This window comes from Notamacropus eugenii, chromosome Y (genome assembly GCF_028372415.1).
Source record: "Notamacropus eugenii isolate mMacEug1 chromosome Y, mMacEug1.pri_v2, whole genome shotgun sequence".
Lineage (NCBI taxonomy): Eukaryota > Metazoa > Chordata > Mammalia > Diprotodontia > Macropodidae > Notamacropus > Notamacropus eugenii.
This window is the reverse complement of record NC_092880.1, coordinates 3,119,531-3,133,474: the sequence shown is the minus strand read 5'-3', so window position 1 is coordinate 3,133,474 and position 13,944 is coordinate 3,119,531. Positions and strand designations below refer to the sequence as shown.

Below are 13,944 nucleotides of genomic sequence, written 5' to 3'. Positions count from 1 at the left end.
TAAGGGGCTTACTAAAGTGCAACTCTTTACATTTCTACGTGGAAAGATAATATTTGTAACTCTTGAAACTTTTCTCCTTATTTGGTTAGTTGGAAGGATTACACACACACACACACACACACACACACGCACACGCACATACATAGACAGAGGGTACACAGAGAGATGAATAGAAAGGGATGATATGTAAAAAATAAAATTAAGGGGTGAGAGAGGAATATATTGAGAGAAGAAAGGGAGAAAAGGAATGGGGCAAATTATCTTTCATAAAAAAGGCAAGAAAAAGTGTTTTCAATGCAAGGGAAAAGGGTTAGGTGAGAGGGAAAAAGTGAAGCTTATCCCCATCAACATTTGGCTTGGGTAGGGAATAATATGCACATTCAATTTGGTATGAAAATCTATCTTATATTGCAAGAATGTAGGGGTGAATGGGATAAGTGGAGTGGGGGGAGATGATAGAAAGGAGGGCAAGTGAGAGGAGGGAGGTACTTAGAAGTCAACACTTTTGGGAAGAGATAGAGTCAAAAGAGAGAATAGAAAAAATAGGGGGCAGGATAGGATGGAGGGAAATATGGTTAGTCTTTCACAACTTGACTATTATGGAAGTCTTTAACAAAACTGCACATATATAGCCTATACTGAATTGTTTGCCTTCTCAGTGGAGATGGGTGGGGACGAAGGAAGGTAGAGAAGCTGGAGCTCAAAGTTTTATGAACAAAGGTTGAGAATTGTTTTTGCATATAACTGGGAAATAAGAAATAAAGGTAATGAGATATAGACGTCTATCTTCCTCTAAAAGAAAAAAGAGAAAATGGGGATAAGGGGCGGAAGGAGTGGGATAGAAGGGAGGGTAGATTAGGGAAAGGGGCAATTAGAATGCATAGTGTTTGGGGAGGGGAGAGATGGGGAGAAAATTTGAAACTCTAAATCTTGTAGAAATGAATGCTGAAAACTAAAAATAAATAAATAAATTGAGAAAAAAAAGTTTTTCCTTGCCCTCCTTAGTATCTATGCCTTCCTTTCAGATCCTCTCCAGTTTATGTATATAAGTTGTTTGCACATATTTTGTCTGCATGTTGCTTCTCCCCCTAGATTGTCAGCTCCTTGAGAGTGAATGCTAATTTTTTATAATTTTTTTTTGTATTTTCACTGCTTAACACGATGCCTGGCACACAGTAAGCATGAATAAAAATGTTCTTTAATTTACTTTCAAATACATATATATATATATATATATATATATATATATATATATATATATATATATATATATATATATATATATATATATATATATACACACATATATATACATATATATATACATATATACATATATATACATATTATCTGTATGTATGTATGTATGGCGGGATCAGAAGGCTAGATTGGGATATGTATAAAATTTTCCAAGAAAAAAACCAACAAACTAGACGTTGTTAGTCTCGGATGAGATTAGTTATATTCAGTTTTATCCAAGTGCCCACTGAGTTTCAGCCTGAGTACAATTTTACAAGACTTTTTTTACTGCAATGTGTATGGTGAAAGGTCATGTCTCATGAAGGGTGGAACTACCTTTAGAACTTCCCTGGAGAACTACTCTTATAATCATGAAGTCTTTCCTCTCATTGTATGACTAAGGATTAAGGACAATTGAAAGCACCCTTCTGAGCCTCACCTTTCTCAAATGTAAAAGGATATTTTACACAAAGATTTGTCATTAGGCTCAAAAGAAAATATTCACACTAAATTTTTTGCAAATTTTATTAAAATCTTTTCCTGTTCATTCAATTTGACAGATATTTATCAAATCTTATATGTATGGCAAAATGCATGTTTACATGATGTATTTTTTCTGGTCTAGGAGTTAAATAAACCTGGTGTCAAGTTCTATCTTTTTCTTCATACAGGCTGTGTGATCCTGAGTAAGTCACTTACCCACGAACAAACCTGAGACTTCTGCATAATATAATAATTTGGAGAGCAAGATCTGATCTTCAGTGACACAGGGAAATTCTTCACTAAAAATTCCCTCTATAATGACACACAAGTCTAGTATATAACCACAGAAATGAGTACTCCTCAAAGTTCTAGTTGCAATTCATTGATCTTTAATTCTTTAATTTCCCTGGCGTTTTCAGAAAAGTATAGAAGGGCCCTTTAGTCACAAATCCCTGGAACTCCCATCTGTGTGGGTCCCCTAAGGAGATTGTCCTCTAAAACCACTATCCTACAATACCATCTCTTGAAGTTTCTAAAACCTACCTGACTGAAGAGAAGTCCTATTTCTTGTCTGATGGATTCAAGTGGAGGGAAGTCATTTTTTTTAGTAACACTTGGAACTTTAAGCTTGGAAACCACTGGTTTATTTCTACACTTGTGTAAACATTTATCTAATTAACCTAAAGAGAAAAGATATTAATCTTCTCTTCCTTCAATGACACATTGTCCCAGACCAAGGTGGGAGCTGCAGCTAGGGACACAACGAAACTTTCAGTCCTCATATATGTGTGTGTGTGTTTGTGTGTGCGTTCTCAAATTGAATGACTATCTGGATGGAGATCTCAGTTTATATGGCTTTTGTGTGTTAGTCATAGAGGATGTTGGGAAAATGATGCATAGAAGGGAGAGGAATGGTAGTAAGGGCTAAAAAAATCGTTCAATTAATTATGAACCATTGTGTCCCAAAACTTGCATTTTCGGATGGAAAAACTGAATTCAAAAATCATACACATTTATTAAGGCAATAACGTATGCACTGTACTGGGGAAAAGAAGAAAAAGGAGGAGAAGAAATTTCTTTTGTATCCTGCTTTAAAATTTACCTAGCACTTTGAAAATAATATTTTTCTTAATTATCAATAGTATTAGCTCCTACTAATATGAGTCAAGGCAGTGGGTTCTAGACTTTAAAAAACATAATTTTCAATGGGACTTAGCTCTCAAAATAAATATCTAAATGACTGAACAAGTTGTGGTATGTGATTGTAAAAAAAATACTACAACGCTATAAAAATGATGAATTGAATGATTTTAGAAAAATAAGGAAACACTTGCACGAAATAATGAAAAGCAAAATGAGCAGAATCAAGAGGACATTAAATATTGTAACAATAATATTGTTTTGAGAATGACTTTGATTGGACAAGTGAATCTCTCTACTATAAATACCCAAATAAACTGCAAAGAACATATGAAGAAAGATACTAGCTGCATTTAGAGAAAGAACTAATAAATAGAAATATGTATAGAATAATTTACATATATTTATATATGTACTGTGTGTGAGTGTGTGTGTACGACAGTGTGTGTGTGTGTGTGTGTGTGTGAGAGAGAGAGAGAGAGAGAGAGAGAGAGAGAGAGAGAGAGAGAGAGAGCGATAGAGCGATTATGTACAACTATTTCTGTTTAATGGTAGCCATATCTCGGGTAGGGAGTTAGGAAAGAAAGAAAAAATGGAAAAAAGTTACATGATAATTTGCTATATATTTGCAAGGAATAGTAATTTATTTATAGTAGATTTGCAATTCATTTGCAATTAATTTTTTATAGTACCATGTTGTGGAAATGTTTGATCTATTTTATAAATTAAAAGTAGAATAAATACCTAGTAATTAGGAACAATATAATGCCCTAGTATCATGATGTTTATATGCTGAATTCTATATCGCCTTCTAGATAACCGATTGTGAATTTTTTTTTAATTTAATTTATGTGTTTTCAGTTTTAAACGTTCACTTTCATACGTCTTAAATTTTATTCCCCTCTCAACATTCCCTCCCTGAGAGAGTGGGCAGTCTTATATGGGTTCTACACATAAATTCTTATTAAATATTTTTTCACATTACTCATGTTACACAGAAGAATTAAAATGATTGGGAGAAACCATGAGAATAACCAAAACCAAAGAAAACATTACACAAGAGAAACTAATGTGTTTCATTTTGCTTCTCAATTCCGTTGTTCTTTCTCTGGGTGTGGATGGCATTTTTCCTCAATAGTCCTTTGGGAAAGTTTTAGGTGCTTGAATTGCTGTAAAGGGTTAAGTGTATCAGAAACAGTCCTCACACACTATGGCTTTTCCTTTGTGCATTATTCTATGAACTCTGCTTATTTCACTCACCATCATCTCATATAAGTCTTCCAAGCCTGTCTGAAATCCTTCTATTAGTCATTTCTTATATTACAATAGTATTCCATTACATTCCTATACCACAACTTGTTCAGCCATTCCCCATTTCATGGGCATCCCTTGATTTCCAGTTCTTGGTCATCACGAAGGGAGCTGCTATAAATACTTTTGTACATATAGGACCTTTTCCCATTTTTATGATCTCTTTGGGATATACTAGTAAAACTGATATTACTGCATCATAGGGTATGCATATTTTTGCAGCCCTTTGGGCATGGTTCCAAATTGTTCTCCAGAATGGTTGGATCAGCTCACAGCTTCACCAAAAATGAATGAGTGTTCCAAGTCTCCCACATCTTCTCCAACATAGGTGTGATGTGGTACCTCGGAGGTTTTTTTATTTGCATCTTTCTAATCAATAGAGATTTAGAGCAATTTTTCATGTGACTGTAGATAGCTTTGATTTCTTCCTCTGAAAAGTGGCTGTTCATATCTTTTTACGATTTCTCAATTGAGAAACAACTTGTATTCTGGTAAATTTGACTTAGATCTCTACATATTTTAAAAATGAAGCCTTTAGTACAGACACTGCTTGTAAAAATTGTTTCTCAGTTTTCAGTTTCCCTCCTAATCTTGGTTGCATTGGTGTGTATGTGGAAATATTTTTCGATATAATGTAATCAAAATCATGCATTTTGCATTTCATAATGTCCTCTGTCTCTTGTTTGGTCATATATTTCTCGATTTTCCATAAATCTGAAAAATATACTATCCTTTGCTCCCCTGATTTGTTTGTAGAATCAGTCTTTATACCCAGATCATGTACTCATTTGGACTTTATTCTTATGTATGGTGTCAGGCATTGACCTATCCCCGGTTTCTGCCACACTGTTATCCAGTTTTCCCAGGAAATTTTTGCAAGTTCTTATTCCAGAACCTGGAGTGCTGGTGTTTATCAACAAGTACAGAGCTATATTAATTGACTACTGTGTCTTGAGGACCTAAGATATTCCACTGTTCTACCCCTATGTTTCTTAGCCAGTACCAAGTGATTTTGATGATTGCAGCTTTATAATACAATTTCAGATCTGGTAGAAATAGGCCACCTTCCCTAGCATTTCTTTTCATTAATGCCCTTGATATTATGGACCTTTTGTTCTTCTAGATGAATTTTGATATTATTTTTTCTAGCACTAGAAAATAATTTTCTGGTAGTTTGATTGGTGTGGCACTGAATACGTAAATTAATTTAGGTACAATTGTTGCTTTTATTATATTAGCTTAGCCTACCCATGAGCAACTGATGTTTTTCCAATTAGTTACATCTGACTTTATTTGTGTGAAAAGTGTTTTTTAATTGCCTCCATGTAGTCCCTGCATTTGTTTTGTCAGGTAGACTCCCAGATATTTTATACTGTCTAGGGTAACTTTAAATGGAATTTCTCATTCTACCTCTTGCTTTTGGGCTTTGTTAATAATGTGTAGAAATGCGGATGATTTATATGGGTTTATTTTGTGTCTTGCAACTTTTCCTAAGTTAGTCATTATTTCAAATAGTTTTTCCTTGATTCTCTAGGATCCTCTAAGTAAATCATCATATCATCTGCAAAGAGTGATAACTTAGTTTCTTCTTTGTCTCTTCTAATTCCTTCCATTTCTTTTTCCTTTTTTATTGCTAAGCCTAACATTTCTAGTACCATATTGAATAACAGTGGTGATAACGAACATCTTTTTTTCACCTTGATCTTATTGGAAACGCATCTAATTTATGCCCATTGCATATAGTGCTTGCTGGTGGTTTTCCGTAGATACTGCTTAGTATTTTAACGAAGGTTCCATTTATTCCTACACTCTCCAGTGTTTTCAATAGGTTTGGGTGTTGTACTTTGCCAAAAGTGTTTTCTACATATTTTGAAATAATCGTATGATTTCTCTTATTTTTGCTGTTAATGTGATCATGAATGCTGATAGTTTTCCTAATATTGAACCTTATCTCTATTCCTAGTATAAATCCTCTCTGATCATAATTTATTATTCTCATGATGAATTGCTGTATTTTTTGCTAATATCTTATCTAAAAGATTTGCATCCATATTCATTAGAGAAATGGGTATTCTTTCTCTATTTTGGCTCTTCCTGGTTTAGTTATCTGAACCATATTTGTATCATAAAAAGAATTTTGGAGGACTCCATCTTTGCCAATTTCCCTAAATAATCTATATAGTATTGGAATTACCAGTTCTTTAAATGTTTGAGAGAATTCTCTTGCAAATCCATCAGGTCTTGTAGCTTTTTGTTTTTCCTAAGGAGTTCGTTGATGACTTGTTCAATTTCTTTTTCTGAGATGGGATTATTTGAACATTTTACCTCTTCTGTTAATCTAGGAAATTGTATGTATGTATGTGTGTGTATATATATATACATATATATATATATGTATGTATGTATATATATATCTCCATTCACTTCCCTTAAATTGTCAAATTTGGGGGCATACAGTTGGACAAAGTGATTTCTAATCATTGTATTAATATCTGCCTCGTTGTAGGTGAGTTTGCCCTTTCCATCTTTGATATTAGTAATTTGATTTGCTTCTTTCTTTTTTAATAAATTTGACCCAAGGGTTAACGATTGTAAGTGATTTTTCATAAAACCAACTCTTATTTTATTTGTTAGTTCAATAGTTTTCTAAATTTCAATGTTAATAATCTCTGATTTGGTTTTCATGATTTTTAATTTTATATTTACTTGAGGATTTTCAGTTTGTTCTTTTTCTAGCTTTTTCAGCTGTATGTCCAATTCATTGGTCTCCTTTGTTTATTTTAATCATGTAGACTTTCAAGGATATAAAATTTCCCTTAAGAACTGCTTCCACACCATCCCATAAGTTTTGTAATTTGTCTCATTATTGTCATTCTCTTGAATGAAGTTGTTGATTGTTTCTATGACTTGTTGTTTAACTCACTTATTCTTTAGGATTAGATTATTTACTTTCCAGTTAATTTTTGGTCTGTCTTTCCATGGCTTTTTATTACACATAGCTTTTAATGCATTGTGATCTGAGAAGGATACATTGACTATCTCGGCCTTTTTGCACTGGATTGTGAAGTTTTTATGCTCTATTAAATGATCAATTTTCTTATATGTGCCATGTACCACTGAGAAAATGATATATTACTTTCAATCCTTATTCAATTATCTCCAGATATCAATCATATCTACCTTATCCACAGTTCTATTCACATCCTTTACTTCTTTATTGATTATTTTGATGTTAGATTTCTCAAATTTAGAGATGGACAGTTTGAGGTCCTATCAAAATCTTTTCATGATACAAATTTGGCTCTCATCCCCAAACCAGGAAGAGCCAAAACAGAGAAAGAAAATTATAGATGAATTTTCCTGATAAATAAAGATGCACAAATTTTAAATAAGATATTAGCAAAAAGACTACAGAAAATTATTACAAAAAATATTGCACTTTGATCAGGCAGGATTTATACCAGGAATTCAGGGCTGGTTCAATATCAGGAAAATTATCATCATAATTGATCATATTAACAACAAATCTAAACAAAACCATAAGATCTTTTGACAAAATTCAGCATCCATTCCTATTGAAAACAGTGAAGAGCACAGAGATAAATAGAGCCTTCCTTAAAGTAATAAGTGGCATCTACGTATACTTTCATCATGCTTTATATGTAATGGGGATCACCTAGCTGTATTTACAGTAAGACAGAAGGTGAAACCATGATTCCATTATCAGCACTTTTATGTAATATGGTACTGGAAATGTTAGCTTTAGCAACAAAAGTAGAAAAAATAGAAAAAATTAGACTAGTAAAAGAATAAACTAACTTTCCTCTCTTTGCAGACAATATAATGATATACTTAGAAAGTCATAGAGAATCAAGTAAAAAACTAGTTGGAAAAATAAACAACTTTAACAAAGTTGAAGGATACAAAAAAACCCACATAATCATCAGGGTTTCTATATATTACTAACAAAAACCAACAGGAAAAGATAGATGGAGAAATCTCATTTAAAATTCCTATAGAGCAATAAAATATGTTGGTGTTTACCTGCCAAAACTAAACCAGGGAATAATGAACAATTACAAAACACTTTTGACACAAATGAAGTCAGATCTCACTAATTGGGGGGGGCGGGGATTAATTGCTCATGAGTAGCCCTAGCTGATATAATAAAAATGACAATTCTACTTAAACGGATTTACTTATTCGGTGCCATTGCAACCAAACTACAATATCAAAATTCATTTGGAAGAAGTTCCACAATATCAAGGGAATTAATGAAAAGAAATGCTAGGAAAGATGGACAAGTCATACCAGATTGTAAATTGCATCATAAAGTAGCAATTATCAAAACCACTTGGTACAGTCTAAGTAACAGAAGGTAGATCAATGACATAGTTTGGGCAAACGTGGCGCAATAGTCAATGACTGTAGCAGTCTCTTGTTTGATAAACTAAGCATCTGGAATAAGAAATCTTTTGACAAAAATTTCTGGGAAAACTGGAAAATAGTATGGCAGAAACTGGACATAGGCCAATGTCTGACAAGATATATCAGAATAAAGTCCAAATGGGTAAACGATCTAAGTATAAAGGCCGATAGTATAAATGAATTAGGGGAGCAAGAAGTAGTTTGTCAGATTTATGAACAATGGTGGAATTTATGAACAAACAAGACTTAAAGAACATTATGAAATGGATAATTTAGATTTCATTAAATTGAAAAATTTTTACACATACAAACCTAATACAACCAAATTTAGGAGGGAAGCAGAAAACTGGGAAAGAATTTTTGCAGTTAGTGTCCATGAAAAAGGCCTCATATCTAAAACATAGAGAGAACTAAGTCAAATGTACAAGAATACACGTCATTCCCCGATTGACAAATGGTCAAATGCTCTTCAACAAGCAGTTTTCAGAGGAAGAAATTAAAGTTATCTATAGTTCTATGAAAAAATGTTTTAAATCACTATTGATTAGAGAGATGCAAATCAAAACACCTCTAAGATACCACATCACACCTCTCAGACTGACTAACATGACAAAAGAAGAGGATTATAAATGTTGGAAAAGATGTGAGAGAGTTGGAACACTAATTCATTGTTGGTGGAGCTGCGAGCTGATCCAACCATTTTGGAGAGCAATTTGGAACCATGCTCAAAGGGCTATAGAATGCGCATACCTTTGACCCTGCAATACTGTTTCTACGGTTGCATCCCAAAGGGATCATAAAAATGGGCAAAGGACCCCTATGTACAAAATTATTTATTGCAGCTCTCTCTGTGACATCCAAGAACTGAAAATAGAGAGAATGACCATCAACTGGGGAATGGTTGAACAGGTTGTGGTACATGATTTTAATGGTATCCTACTGTAGTATAAGAAATGATGAACAGATGGACTTCAGAAATGCCTGGATAGACATGTATGAAGTGGTTCTGAGTGAAGTGAGCAGAACCAAGAAAACATTATACACAGTAATTGCCACCGTGTGTGAGGACTGTTTTTGATAGACTTAGCCCTTCACTGCAATGCAAAGACCTAAAACATTTCCAAAGGACTCGCTATTCAAAATGCCTTCCACATCCAGAGAAAGAACTAAGGAATCAGAACAAGAATGAACCAGACTATTTTCTCTTTTGTTATGCTAGCTTTTATTTAGTTTTATTCATGGTTTTTACCATTCACTTTAGTCCTTCTATGCAACAAGACTAATGTGAAAAAGTGCTTAATAGGAATGCACGTGTAGAGCCCATGTAAGATTCTATGATATTTTGGGATGGGAGAAGGAGTGGAAGGGGAGAAAATTTAAAACTTATGGAAGCGATTATTGATAATTGAAAGCAAATAAGTGAATAAAGAAATTTGGAGAAAAAAACAGAAAATGATCTTAGCTACTACATTCCAATCGATCACTTGCGTAAGCAGGTTGGCAGAGTTTCTGGATATTTAGGAAGGAAGCCCATGGCTATGATGATATATGCAATGGGGCAATGCTCACAGAGGATGTATGATCTCTCCCCAAACAAAAGCACTCTTACTTTTCACAGATCTAATGGTGGTACTGGTGATCTTCTTGAAATCTTAAAAGACTGCTTTTTCTTATTATTTCGTCAACTTGAGTATAGTTGGAAAATTGTTCCTTAATTTAATCTTTGATATCAGTTCTTAAAAACTTCAAATCCTGGGAATGGTAATCTAAATGTCTGAGAAGAGACATTTGAGACTGAATGTGGCTTAAAATATACTATTAGTAACCACATGATTTAGCAGATTCTACATTAACATATTGCAGGCCTTGGAATATGATATTTTGGAGGGCAAAGTAGCTAGCATTACAACAAAGAATGACATACCCAGCAAAACTAAGTATAATCCTTCAGGGAAAACATGGACATATAATGAAATAGAGGACTTTTACATTTCTTAGTGAAAAGACCCAAACTGAATTAAAAAATTTAAAAGAGATGATAGGAGGGATAGAAATGCTACACTGTATTCCAAGCCTCTAATTCATTTTCATTTGACTTAGGAACTTCAAAGAAGATTTTGAATGTTTCAGGTGAACAGTATAATTGTAGAGAGCCATAATAAAGCTTTGAAGTGTGCAAAACCTTTTCTCTATATTAAGACATTTGAAAATCAAAACACAGAAATATAGTGGATACACAGCAGTCCTCTTGGTGATGACATAAGGTAGAAGTCTAATCTTCGCAACATACTTGAGAGTGTGGGATTGGGAAATTCCTCTCTGATCTGAATTGGTAGAGGGGATAGATAATTCCGTACCAAGATCTTCTTCCACAAATGAAATCACATATCTGGCCAAAGTAACAATAGCTCTCTAATATAGACAATAAAATCACAATTAACTTGTAACGTACTGCATGTAAAAGAGTGAAAAGTTGACATATGAGATATTGACGAATGTAGAAAATTCTGTCAATTTAAATTGTTCATCATTACACAGATAACTCACTGAGATAAAGACATAATTTATGATTCATAGTTCTACTTTTCTAAAATCTCAATTACTCATATCTTTTCATGTATATAAAATAATATAAAAATATATGCACATTTTTATATGTGTGTACATATGTATTTTATATGTACTGTGTATATAAATACATGTACACACAGAGATATGTACACACAGATATATGTACACACACATATATATCTATATATCTATATGTAGATATATATGTATATCTATATCTATCTATCTATCTATATATATATACATATATATATATATGTATATATATATATATATATATATATATATATATATATATATATATATATATATATATATATATATGGCATTGGTAGACTGTCTACCAGTACCGTGACAGAAAACAGAATAATTTTCATTTGAATTGTCTTTGGAAGATTCTGAAGATCACCTGGCAGGATAAGGTACCAGTTCTTAGGTCTTTACTCCAACTAAAATGCCAAGCATTCAAACTATGCTTCAGAGAGTGCAACTCCAATGGCCAAGCCAGGTTGTTGAATGCAAAATGGACACTTGCCAAATGAACTATTTTTTTGAGAACTCACATAGGGCAGGTGATCACATGGCGGTTAAAATAAGCAATATGAGGACACTCTTAAGGTCTCAAGAACTTTGGATCTGATTGTGCAACATGGGAGACACTGGGCCAGGACTGCTCAGCATGGTGAGCCCACATCAAAAAGTTTGTTGTGCTCTATGAGCAAAGCAGCGTCGAGACCACACAAAGGAAATGTAGGATGCACAAATTTGGAATATCCACCCAAAATTTTCACATGGATCTGTGCCCAATCTGTGGTAGAGCATTCCTAGCTCATTTGGTCTGATCAGTCACAGTTGGATACATTGAAACTTGAGCTTACTGTGGTGATATCATTTTGGTGCTCTTCGAGAACAGACAACAGACAACTCTCTCTCTCTCTCTCTCTCTCTCTCTCTCTCTCTCTCTCTCTCTCTCTCGATATATATATATATATATATATATAGTGTATATTTTGTATACTGTGTATATTGTATGTACACACACACACACAAAATCATTTGGAAATTTTCACTTTGTAAAGAGTAACATATCAGTTACATATCAGAAATGTTTTAGAATAGATTACTGCTTAAGGAAAATTGGACCAGGTGAACTCTGAGGTTCCTTTAACATTTTGAGATTCAGTGTTTTTGTATGGGTATGTTAATATTGTCACTTCAATAAGATTTCAAGCAGTTCAATTGGCTTAGAATATCTTTAATGAATTGTATTGGACTCTCAGATACTATGGTATCGAATTCATTGAGATGATAGCAACAAATATTAAGAATACATTTTATTTTTCAATTTTCCCAGGGACCCTTTCACATCTTTGCTTTGTAAACTATAGATCAAGGGGTTTAACATGGGAATGACGAGGGTATAAAACAAGGAGGTCATTTTGTCTTGGTCTAGTGAATAGGAAGAACTAGGCCTGAAGTACATAAAAAGAAGAGTACCCTGGAAGATTGTGACAGCAGTTAAGTGAGAAGTACATGTCGAAAATGTTTTGCATCTGCCCTCGGAGGAGTGGATCTTAAACACAGAGAGGATTATGTAACAACAAGAAATGAGGACTGCTGAAATGGTGACTATTTCAATGAAGCCAAAGACATTGAAGATTACCAGCTCATTGATGTGGATATCAGAACAAGAGATTAATAGGAGGAAGATCACAAAAAAAAATGATTAATCTCATTTGACCTGCAGAAGCTCAGCTTGAAGGCTAAAGTAGCATGGAGCAGAGCATCCATCATCCCCACTATGTAGACACCAGCCACCAACAAGTAACACACTCTGCTAGACATATTTACCGTATAAAGCAAAGGGTTGCTTATTGCCATGTAGCGATCAAAGGCCATTACTACCAACAATAAGCACTCAGAATCTGCAAAGGAACAGAAGAAATAGAATTGTAGAGCACAACCAATGAAGGAAATGGATTTGTCTTTGGCAAAGAAGTCCACCAGCATCTTGGGGCCAATAGCTGTGGAGCAGCAGAGATCACAGAACGACATGTGGCTAAGGAAGAAGTATATGGCAAATGGAATTGGGGGTCTATCCTGATTAAAATGATCATCCCAAGATTTGCTACAAGAATAACCAAATAAATGATGAGAAAGAGAACAAAAAGGATCACTTTTAGCTTGGGAGCACTGGTGATTCCTAAGAGGATGAACTCAGTTGGGATGGAGTAATTTTTGTCCATCATTTCTGCTTTTTTTTCCTCTCTTCTGTTTTTGTGGACACGAAATAGGCTAATGGAGCAATTGTGCTTTCAGTCTTTTGTGAAAGTAATGTGAGAAGGGGACTTTGGGTTGCTTCTCATCTGCAAGAAAGAGACATATAATTCATGTATATTACTTTTTAATGCCTGAGAAAGATATAAAACTTCATGTTATACAGACAAGGTATTCACAAAACAGAAGGAGCTGAAGACATAAAGATGGTGCACAACTGTTCAGTGCTTTAAGGCTTAAAAAATTCCTTTGTCCAAATCAATGAGGTTTGAACTGCAAGAATTGGTATTTCAAATTTTCCCCTGTGATAAAAGAAGTTCACAATTACTGGATAATTTTCATTTGATCATTAACAAATATGTTGGTTAATGATGAGCTAATAAGTATTAGATGAACATCTTCATACAAGTTCTCCTGATTGCAATTATGTCAATAAGTACTAACTAAAGATGTTCATACAAGTTCTCCTGATAGTAATTCTGAGAAATACGAGCA

General features: G+C 33.8%; 1 pseudogene; it reads right to left on the bottom strand.

The window, feature by feature from the left end:
* Positions 1-13,421, bottom strand: part of LOC140516707 (olfactory receptor 5W2-like) — a 226,340-nt pseudogene extending 212,919 nt beyond the window's left edge.
* Between the last annotated feature and the right edge of the window lie 523 nt (positions 13,422-13,944).